This window comes from Pan paniscus, chromosome 12, assembly GCF_029289425.2.
Source record: "Pan paniscus chromosome 12, NHGRI_mPanPan1-v2.0_pri, whole genome shotgun sequence".
Taxonomy (NCBI): Eukaryota; Metazoa; Chordata; class Mammalia; order Primates; family Hominidae; genus Pan; species Pan paniscus.
The window spans coordinates 110,321,229-110,331,722 of record NC_073261.2 but is presented as its reverse complement, the minus strand read 5'-3'; the positions used below and the strand labels follow the sequence as shown (position 1 = coordinate 110,331,722).

At 47.9% G+C, this 10,494-nt stretch overlaps 1 pseudogene; it reads left to right on the top strand.

Annotated features, from left to right (window-relative positions):
- The first annotated feature begins 268 nt into the window (after positions 1-268).
- Positions 269-361, top strand: LOC112438988 (small nucleolar RNA SNORA40; annotated as a pseudogene).
- The last annotated feature ends 10,133 nt before the right edge of the window (positions 362-10,494 follow it).

Below are 10,494 nucleotides of genomic sequence, written 5' to 3'. Positions count from 1 at the left end.
ATGAAGGAAATTTCAAGAAAAGGAAGGTACTAGCAAGACGTAGACTGGGCAAGGCCAAGGCATATTTGGTGAACGGTAGGCCTTCAGGGATGGCTGGTGGGTCGGGCCTTTGGGAGACTATGGGGTCAGGCGGCATGAAATGAAACACATACTGTGTCCAGGCTAGGAGGGTCTTGTGGGTGTGGAATTAATCCACCCACTCACACCTTCCTCGTGTTCCAGGTGCTGTTCCATGCACTGAGGATTCCAAAGAGAAATAATCCACAACCAGACTTACAGATAGGTTCGAGAAATAAATCCTCTTTTGCAACCCAGAGCACATTGTTTAGTATGAGTTTCGATACATAGAAGAATAAATATTATGATACCAAAAAAAATAAAATAAAATAAAGAAAGAAATAATTCACAGCCAGGCGTGGTGGTTCATGCCTGTAATCCCAGCACTTTGGGAAACCGATGCGGGTGGATCAGTTGAGGTCAGGAGTTCAAGACCAGCCTGGCCAACAGGGTGAAATCTCATCTCTACCAAAAGTACAAAAATTAGCCAGGCGTGGTGGCACACACCTGTAATCCCAGCTACTTGGGAGACTGAGTCAGAAGAATCGCTTGAATCTGGGAGGCAGAGGTTGCAGTGAGCAGAGATTGCACCACTGTACACCAGCCTAGGTGACAGAGCCAGACTCCATCTCAAAAAAAAAAAAAAAAAAAAAAAATCACAATCCTGTCCTTAAAGAGCCTACAGTTTACTGTGGCACATAAAACACTAAAGAATTGTAAGGATGTGACAGGATCAATCCTATCTATGATGGACGTAAGGTCAGAGGAGGTCGTAAGATATAAGGTCAACTACTCTGACCTGGGAAAGAGAGTTGGGGGAAGCTGTACAGCAAAAAAGGCCACATTTGGCTTGAGTCTTGAACTGCTATCAAGCAGTTCAATTGAGTTTTCCTTGAACTTAATCCAGAAGTTAGTCCAGTAGTTCTCAGCTGAGGGTAATTTTGCCCCCTGGAAACATTTATCAATGTCAGGGGACATTTTTGATTGTCGTGAGTTGGTGGTGAGGGTGGTGCTACTAGTATCTCATGGATGGAGGCCAGGGATGCTGCTGTACATCCTAAAATGCACAGGGCAGCCCGCACAGTAAGGAAGGATCCGGACCAAAGTCAATCGCGCTGAGATTGAGAAACCCTGTGTTGAAGAACATGTCAAACTCCACCATGTTGGGAACTGGGAGATGGTTGAGTAGCCAACAGCTTCCTGTGGCTTTGGGCAGGTCCCAGCTGTTTCTGGTGGGCCTCATGCTATGGACTGAATGTGCCCCCTCAGAATTCATGTTGAAGCCCTAAACCTCTGTGTAATAGTATTTGGAGGTGGGGCCTTTGGAAGAAATTAGGGTTAGATTAGGTCATGATGGGACTAATGGCCTTATAAAAAGAGAAAGAGGTGCAAGATATCTCCCTCCCTCCCTGCCCCCGCCACCATCCCCGCAGCCTTCAGAACCGTAGGGGCTAAATGTCTGTGGTTTCTGCCCTTCAGTCTACAGCACTCTGTGATTCTATGATAGCAGAGGGAGCATATTGATTTCCTCTATCTGGTCATGAGTCTGTGAAGCTGGATGTTCTTTTACACTTGTCTCACCTCTCTAGGACATCATGAGAGGGTTGTTCAGTGAATGTTCAGCTCACTCATCTTCTGGCAGGGTGTGGTTTTCATCTATCTGCAGAGTTCTGGCTCATACATTTATAGAGTTTCTAGAGGCAGCTTTATAAAGCATGTTGGATGAGGTGTTTTGTTGTTTGTTGGGTATAGTGGATTATTTATATTGCTGGATAACTATGTGACCCAGGGAAAAATATGCAGTATTATGCAATATTAGGATCTCTCACTCTCACCCCACCCAGCCACATTTTCTTCACACTGTCACTCAGTCCTGGTCACATACAGAAACCACTTTCATGGCTAGAGAGACCCTTCCCCTTGACTCAGCCTCTGACAGCCTCTCACTGCCCATCGGCTCTGGCCTTATCCCCTGGGCCTGACTTTCCCGGCCCTCCACAGCCTAACTCCAGGGACAGCTCCGCCTCATCTGGATGCCTCCTTCCCTCAGGCGGTGCCAGAGACTTGCTTCAGCCACAGCAAAACCACCATTGTTCCCCAAAAGAACACCCCTAGAGGGAAGAGACTGTGCTTAATTGCTCTAAAAGCCCAGTTCAGCAAAGACCCAGTGAATAAATGACAGACAAATGAATGCACACTTTAAAGAGGCTTTTAGAATTCATGAGAGGCCACATGTCGAGGAGGTTGGTGATAGGAAGGCAGTGGCACCCGTGGACAGAAACAGGAGAAAACATTTCCTCCACGAGGCAAAGAGGCCATCTCTGTGTTGGCAAATTTGAGATGTCACTCTGCAGAGATGGAACCTGACCTCTAGGGATGTCAGTTTAGCATCTCTGTGGTTACTTCTCTGTGATTCCGCTGGCTTTCCAGTGTGGTTGGGAGATGGCTGCGTAGCTTCAAGCTCCACACCCACACAGCTTCACTGAACAGCAGGAGGGGGTGTATCAGTGAGCTGCTGTCATGAAAGCACTGAGTAACAAACCACCCCAAACTCAGTGACCTATAACAAATGCAACAGACCATTTATTTTTCTTTCTCTGCAGTCTACCTGTGGGTCAGCCAGGACTGTTCTGCTTCAGGCTGAGGCGAGGCTGAGCTCGTCTCTGAGGCTTCAGGTCAGGTTCAGGTCTGTTCCGCAGTCATCCTAATTTTCTTGTACTCGCCAGCAACCCAGCATGTTGATTGCATGACAGATTCAGGGAGCAAATGGTAAGACCAAGCCTGTGAGAACATCGAAAGTCTGTTTCATGTCTGCTCACATGCTATTGGCCAAGCAAGGCATCTGCCCATGTCTGGGCAGATGCCTTGCTTGGCCAATAGGACATGATGGTGGGCTGGCATGTGCATCATACCCTGAGGGGAGGGGAGGGGAATAGGAGCATCAATACTCTCTGAACAATCATCTCATCTATCACCGGGGTAGGATGTGTTCCTGAAACCCTCGGCCAGAGTTCCCCAGGGAAACTTACGTCATACTGACTAGAACCGAGTCTCGTGCCCAGCCCCAAACCAATCACTGGCAAAGAAGGATGGGCTCACTGTGAGGGATTAGACAAATTGTCATTTGGCCCTGGGCCAGGACCCTCTTCCTGTGAACACTGAATGGAGTTGGGCTCCTGTCAGCAAGGCATTGGCAGGGAATGACTATCGAGTAAGCAACCAATGTATGCCCCAGCCACCAGCTCTGATCAGGGTGAGGTCACTTTTCCTCTTTGGGCCCAGAGTAGCATGGAAAAGTCTCTGTGGGACTTGCAGGGTGTTGAAAGTGTGCCCACAAAAGTCTTTCCAGGTGCCACTCGCTGAAATACCTTCACTTGCTCCGTCCCCACGAGGCAGACCAGCCAGTGCACTCCCACCTCAGACGCTGGCTCACCAGGCAGCTCCTTCTGTGGGTGTGTCTGTCCTTACAGGATCCCTGGAGCAAAGGTTGCCCTTGCCAGGCACTGGCTGGCAGCTCCATGGCACAGGTGTCACATCAGGCCTGCTGCACTTGCCCCTGCTTGCCCAGGGACTTCCCTTCTAACAACGAGATCTGACAGCATCTCTAAGTTGGTAAGAACCTGGATGGCTAAACAGCCTTGGATTATTCTACCCTCAGCCTGCCTCTCTGGGCTTCAGATTGTTCATTAGAAATATTCTGGGAGATGATAGGGATTCTCACACAATTTCCCTTGCAGGAAAGTGGATTTTCTGATGGCAATGGCTATCTCGGGGGAGTAGGGGCATAAGCATTCAGCCCCTCCCGAGCAGCCAGGCTGTTTCTGGGCATCCCTCTCCATATCTGGTCCCTGAAGCTCTGGGATCCTCCTGTGAAGGCCTGGGCAGAGCATCCAAGGCAGGCAGGGGCCTTGGATTCTAACCCTAGCAAGGCCTGGACATTGCTGTGTGAAGAGGCTTTGTAGGGCCTGAAGCTTTTGCATTTGGGGAGTTTTTTCTTAAAAAAGAAAAAAAAGGTAGAACATAATTTATAAATGCCCAACTAGGTAAGAGCTGTGCTGGTTAATTGTATGTGTCAACTTGGTTGGGCCACAGTGCCCAGATATTTGGTCAACCATTATTCTGGCTTTTCCTGTGAAGGTGTTTTGTGAATGAGATTAACATTGAAATTGATGAACTCTGAGTATGGCAGATTGCCCTCCATAATGTGGGTGGACCTCACCCAATTAGCTGAAGGCCTGGCCACTCCCGAGGAGGAAGAAGCTCTGCCAGCAGGCAGCCTTCAGACGTGAACTGCAGCTCTTCTGTGGGTCTCCAGCCTGCTGCCACACCCTGCGGAGTTTGTACTCCCAAGCCTCCACAGTCATATGGGCCAGTTCCTTAAAATCTCTTTCTGTCTGTCTCTTTTTCTCTATGTCTCTCTCTTTCTCCCTGTCTGTCTCTTTTTCTCTGTCCCTCTGCCTCCTTCTCTTTCTCTCCGTGTCTCTGTCTCTCTTTATCTCTTTCTCCATCTTTATCTCTCTCCCTCTCTCCATCTTTATCTTTCTGTATGGTCATCTCTCTCTGTGCTCTGTGTGTGTGTGTGTCTCTCTCTCTCTGTTTCTCTGCCTCTCTCTCCATCTCTCTTTTTCTCCCTCACTCTCTGATAATCTCTCTCTCTCTTTTTCTCTCTGTCTCTCTCTCTCTTTTTCTCTGCACTCACACGCATCTTGTTGCATCTGTTTCACAGAAGAATGCTGCCTGATACAGGGCCTTGGAAAGACCCCACGCTATCAGGGGCCCGACACCCAAGGTCCATTAACTTCTCTGTGGAATCATCCCTGGGAGCCGGGGTGCGCTCCCGATGCTGATCCTCCACAGTCCCTCTCTAAGATGGTGAGGGTTTGCCCCGAGCTTGGCCTTGGTGCTGAGGCCCTACACACAGACTGCAGGTCCCTGAGCACTCCCAGAGAGTCAAGCATCAGGGTCCCCAGCCCTGCCTCTGGCCATCCCCCCAACTGCAGCCCATGCACACGAGGTGAAGAAGCAGCAAGAGGCACACAGAGGGCCACCTTCTCACACCAGGATCCTTCAGCGGCTCAAGAACCCAAAGTCACCCCAGACCCCAGGCCTGGCCATCTTGCCCTTTCCCTCAGCTGAGTTCTGATCAGCTTGCTCCTTTCCAAGTACCATTACCTGCCACTTATGGGCTGCAAAAAGAAATATATGGCAGTTCATAGATTTTCAGACATAATAAAACACCCTTGTCAAGGCCAGATTGTTGTCTGCTTGTCACTGCTAATGAGAATGTACCTCCTCTGGAGGCATTTTGAAGGGGTCGGAGCCCTGGCATGGAGCTGGGGAACTGGGTGCTGGTTGCAGGGGAGCCACTGACTGGTCAGTGGCCTTGGTCAGTCCTATCTCCCAGGTGGCCCTCCACTGAGTACCTGGGCTTTGCTGGATGATCCATGGTCCTTGCAGTTGTGCCATCCACTGGATAGACTTTGCAGCTTGCTCTGCTGCCCCCATGTGCTTGGTGACCTGGCCCTTTTGAGAAGACAGTGGGGATGGGGAAGACTTTGGGCATTGAATTGGGAACTCATTTTGTCTTGGGTGGATTCACCAAGAAGTCAAACACACTGGACAAGCAAACAAACAAGCAAATGAATAAATGCACTAATTTGAATTTTTTACAAGCACTTCTCCTGTGCTTTGGGGTGTGTGTTGATGTGTGCACACGCAGAAGCGGGGGTGGAAAGGAAGTGACCCTTGCTTGGTTTAGTTGCATTATGCAGGGACCCCTTTGGGCAATCCACAAGCAGCCAGCTTACGGGATGCGGGAGAGAGTCATTGGGGCTTCATCATCAGAGGAAGAATTCCTCCGTCTGGCTGAAGGGGAGACAGTGCATGAAAAATGGTGGCAAGGGGTCAGGAGGGGAAGGCAAGTGAGAAAACACTTTCATCTATTATCCCGGGGTCAATGGGCTCCCTCCCATCAGGGAACCTTGGGGCCGATGAATGGCCCATTGCAGGAGGTGCGGCATTGTGTAGACCAGGAGCCCACGTCACAATCCCCCAGCTCAGGACAATAGTGCCTAAGAAAGTGGTGGGTGGCTCGCCTCCCAGGAGCTGCTTCTTCTTATCAAAGGGCTTTCACCAGGAACGCCCCAGCCTGCTTAGGAAGGAGGGAGAGCTGTTTGTCCAATAATGCGAAGGCATTTCAGACTCATTCCAAATTCTCCGTCATGGCGATTAGGTTGGCCCGTATTGAATTTCCTCCAGAACCAGTGTAGGTTACTCAGCTGTTGCCGCTCCCTAAAAGCCACACATATTCTTTGAGTTGTGTAATTTTTGTTTGAAGAACAACACATTCCTATTTAAAAAGAAGTCCAAATCCTTATGCTGAAAAAAAGACATGCATTCCCTCCAAAGAAGATGCCTGGAGGGCCACATATGTCCAGGCTGCAGTGGGTATGCGGCACAGGGGCTGGCTCCTGGTTTGGGCAAAACCATGGTCTTACCTTCTTCCTGGCACCTCCTTATCAATAACCCATAATTACATGTTTTAAAATATCCTGCAAATTAGTTGTGAGTCTGGCATTGTGACTACCCTTATTGAGTTAGGGCTGGTTTGCTTTCAGGGTTTCCAGAAATATGTCACCCAAATAGAGAGAATGTGATATCCTGGTTGTACCTGATGTTCTCTGCTACCCTAAGCTTTAGAAGTGGGCAGTGGCCAGAGATGTGATTTTGTGGTGTTGTTTTCACATCTGGCATGGGGCCTCGAATCTCAGATCTCAAAATGAGCCTGCCTGGCACAAAGCAACCCTTGATTTCAGATCCAGAACTAATACTTGCATAGAGACCCCCTGGGCTGCAAGGCTTTCCTGGTGAGCAAAACTGACTGTCCACAGGCAGGGATTTTGTGAGAACTTGTCCTTACGGCCCCAGACCTTGTAAATGGCTTTCCTGCATTTTCAGTTGGCAATTTACTTGGGAAGTCAGTTGAGTGGCAGGCCCTGCACAAGGAGCTGAAAAAACAAGAAGAAAGAGGAGGTGGTCTCTGTCCATGTTGGGGACAAATTAATAGATAGATGAATGCAAACATCTGTGGTTAGCATTATGAAAGAGCTACACATGAGGTACATACGCTACACTGTAAGCACTTGAAGCAACAACAACAGTGATTTATTTCTAGAGTATGGTAGAGTCTATGGTAGAGTACTGGGTTGAATAGTGCCATCCCAAATTCATGTCCACCCAGAACATCAGAATGTGACCTTATTTGGAAATAGGTGTAATTTGTTAGATAAGGTCACCCTAGACTAGGGTGGGCCCTAAGTCCAACCACCGTGGCCCTCATAAGAAGGCCATGTGAAGACAGAGGCAGGGGTTGGAGTGATGTAGCTGCAAGCTGAGGATTGCTGGCCACCACCACAGGGGAGATGCAGGGAGCAGATTCTCCCCTGAAGCCTCCGGAAGGTACAGACCCTCGGGACGCCCTGTTTTCTGACTTCTGGCCTCCTGAATGGTGAGAGAATAAGTGTCTGTTGTTTTCAGCCATCATGTTTGTGGTCATTTGTTACAGCAATCCTGGGAAACTAATACACATGGTGTGTTGTCAATTACATTTCACTGGCAGCACTGAATGAGAGTTTCCACAGTTGGATGGAGTGGGAGCTGGGTTATGGGCTAACCATGGAGACATTTGGGGCTGGGGACCACAGGTAAAGGAGGAAATGGGAACAGAGAAGAATGAAAGCACACAGAAGCTTCTGCCCTGTGGGTGGCATATGCCAGGAATGAAGAGGGCACGTGGGAGTGTGGGAAGGTGGGACTGGCCAAGTGAAGAAGGACAGCTCAGAAAGACTTGGTGAGACATACTAAGGAGTTTAGGTTTTATCCTTTCCCTACCTTCCTTCCTATTTTTTTTTAAATCAAATCAGTGATCTCTGTCACATAGGCATCCTACAGAATAGCAAAAGTTTCATGGATGTTGCAAGGAAAAACAAAAGTTGCTGGCTCCTCTGTGATACAATATTGCACAGAAAAACTAAACACAAAGAGGTGCCAGATGCCAGTAGTGTGATGTGTATGATTTTAAAAAGAAAATTATTAATAAATAGTATTTCTTAGAGTCATTTATTTACCTTTTCCACAAAATACAAGGCAAGAAACCCCCCCCCCCCCACACACACACACAAAAATAGCTTTCTTTGTTGGAAGGAATTTCTGATGCTGCAGATGTATTGTTGTGGTCTTTCTGTCTCCTCTCTTCTCACTGTGCTGTAAACTCCTACATCAGGGACCTTCTCTGATTCAGAAATGCATGGATGAACGGTAGGCACTAGTGTACTGTGGAGTACAGAGGCAACTGGGTAGTGTGGCCATGAAAGACCTTCCATAGGAGAGCGGATCTGAGCTCCAGCAGGATCTAAGAATAGGGTAGATAGAAGAGGGAGAGGAGGGGAATATTCTACCTATGGGAAATGTCATGAACTAAGGCACAGAAACAGTTTGTGTAAGGTGTGTCTAGAAGGAGGAAAGTGTAACTGCCCAATAAGTTCTCCTTATCCACTGCCTAGAGAGAGCCAATTTATCAAGACAAGGGAATTGTCATAGAGAAAGAGTTTAATTCATGCAGAGCTGGCTGTACAGGAGACTTGAGTTTTATTATTATTCAAATTAGTCTCCCTGAGAATTTGGGGACTGGAGTTTTTAAGGTTAATTTAGTGGGTATGGGGCTAGTGAGTCGAGAGTGCTGATTGTTTTGCTAGAAGATGAAATCATAGGGAGTCAAAGCTGTCCTCTTGTGCTGAGTTAGTTCCCTGGGTGGGGGCCACAGGACTGGTTGGCAGGTCCAGGTGGGGCCATCCAGTTGTCAGAAATGCAAAGTCTTGAAAAGATATCTCAAAAGGCCAGTCTTAGGTTCTTCAAAAGTGATGTTATCTTCAAGAGTAATTGGGAGAAGTTGAAAATCTTATGACCTCCAGAATAATGGCTGGTGGTTATTTAGAACTTAAGCCCCTCTCATCCTAACTTGGTGGCCTTTAATTAGTTTTACAAGAACAGTTTAGTTTTGGGGAAGGACTATTATTTAAACTATAAACTAAATTTGTTTCAAAGTTAGCTTAGCCCATGCCCAGGATTGAGAAAACACAACCAACCTGTGATGCTAGAGACAAGATGGAGTCAGCCATGTCAGTTTATCTCACTGCCATAATTTCCTCAGCTGTAACTTTTGCAAAGCTGGTTTCAAAAGGAGACATGGCCATGGGAGACAAAATGGGAAGAGTTTATTAGAGCCCTACTGGTGATAGCGACAGGAGGCAGGTAAATTCTTAGGCAGACAGGGCTAGGTCCCCAGTGAAATTCAACCTTCGAGCAAAGGATAATCTAAAGCCTGAAACCCAAGCTGTGAGCTCTGGATAAATCTGTGGGCCAGATTGAGAACTCCCATTCCCATTTGGCATGCTGTCTCCTGATTGGTCCTTATCCTTTACCTATTTTACATATACCTACCCTTCCCCAATTTATCCTCTACACTTTTGTGCCTATTTCTGAATGGTGCTTTTTCAAGCACATCCACAGACCAATCAGCATGCACTTCCCCATTTCAAGTCCATAAAACTCCTAGACTCAGCCTTGTGGCAGGCAACCCACCTTTGGGTCCCCTCTCACTGTCCAGAGCTTTTCTGTTGCTCAATAAATTCTACTCTGCCTTACTCTCTCTCCAGTGTATCCATACCCCATTCTTATCAGTCGTAGGACAAGAACTTGGAACTTGGTGAACTACAGCAGTGCAAGAGCTGCAACACTTAATGTGCAGGCAGGAGACCTAAGAATTCTTCCTATAAAGAATAGAGCCATTGATAGTTTTTGAGCAAGGCAACTTGATTTAATTCAAGTTCTTAAGATGGCAGGACCTGAGAAGTTCAGCTGATGACCAGACTTTGTGGTCTGATGGGAGAGATGTCAAACACCCCAGGGCTCCCTTATGCCATGTTCCCCCATGTCAGTTACCTTCTAGGAGAAGGTGGGGCTTGTGTCCTCACATGCTTCTTCCAAAGGGTTTCTCTAACAACCCCACTGGTCAAGATGTCACCAGAACTTGCCGCCACCCATTCTGCAGATATGGTTTTCTGCTTCTTCCCCTGCCCTGTGCCTCGTTCTGGGGTCTCAGAGCAGTTGGGGTGGTGCTAGGCCCTCTGGGACCTGCTCATGTGTGTGCCCTCAGAAATGGAGATGCAGTAGGAATCGCTGGGGGTCAGGAGACTTGGGGTACCAATTGTCTCTCCCTGCTTATAGAACCATCTCAAAACTCAGTTGAAAAAAACAGTTCTTTTGATTGCTACTTCTTACATTGCTGAGAGCTGACTGGGCTCACCTCTGGGTCTACTACAGTCACCATCAGTAGTAACAGGAACCGGAATCACCTGAAGGTTCTGTCACTCACTTGTG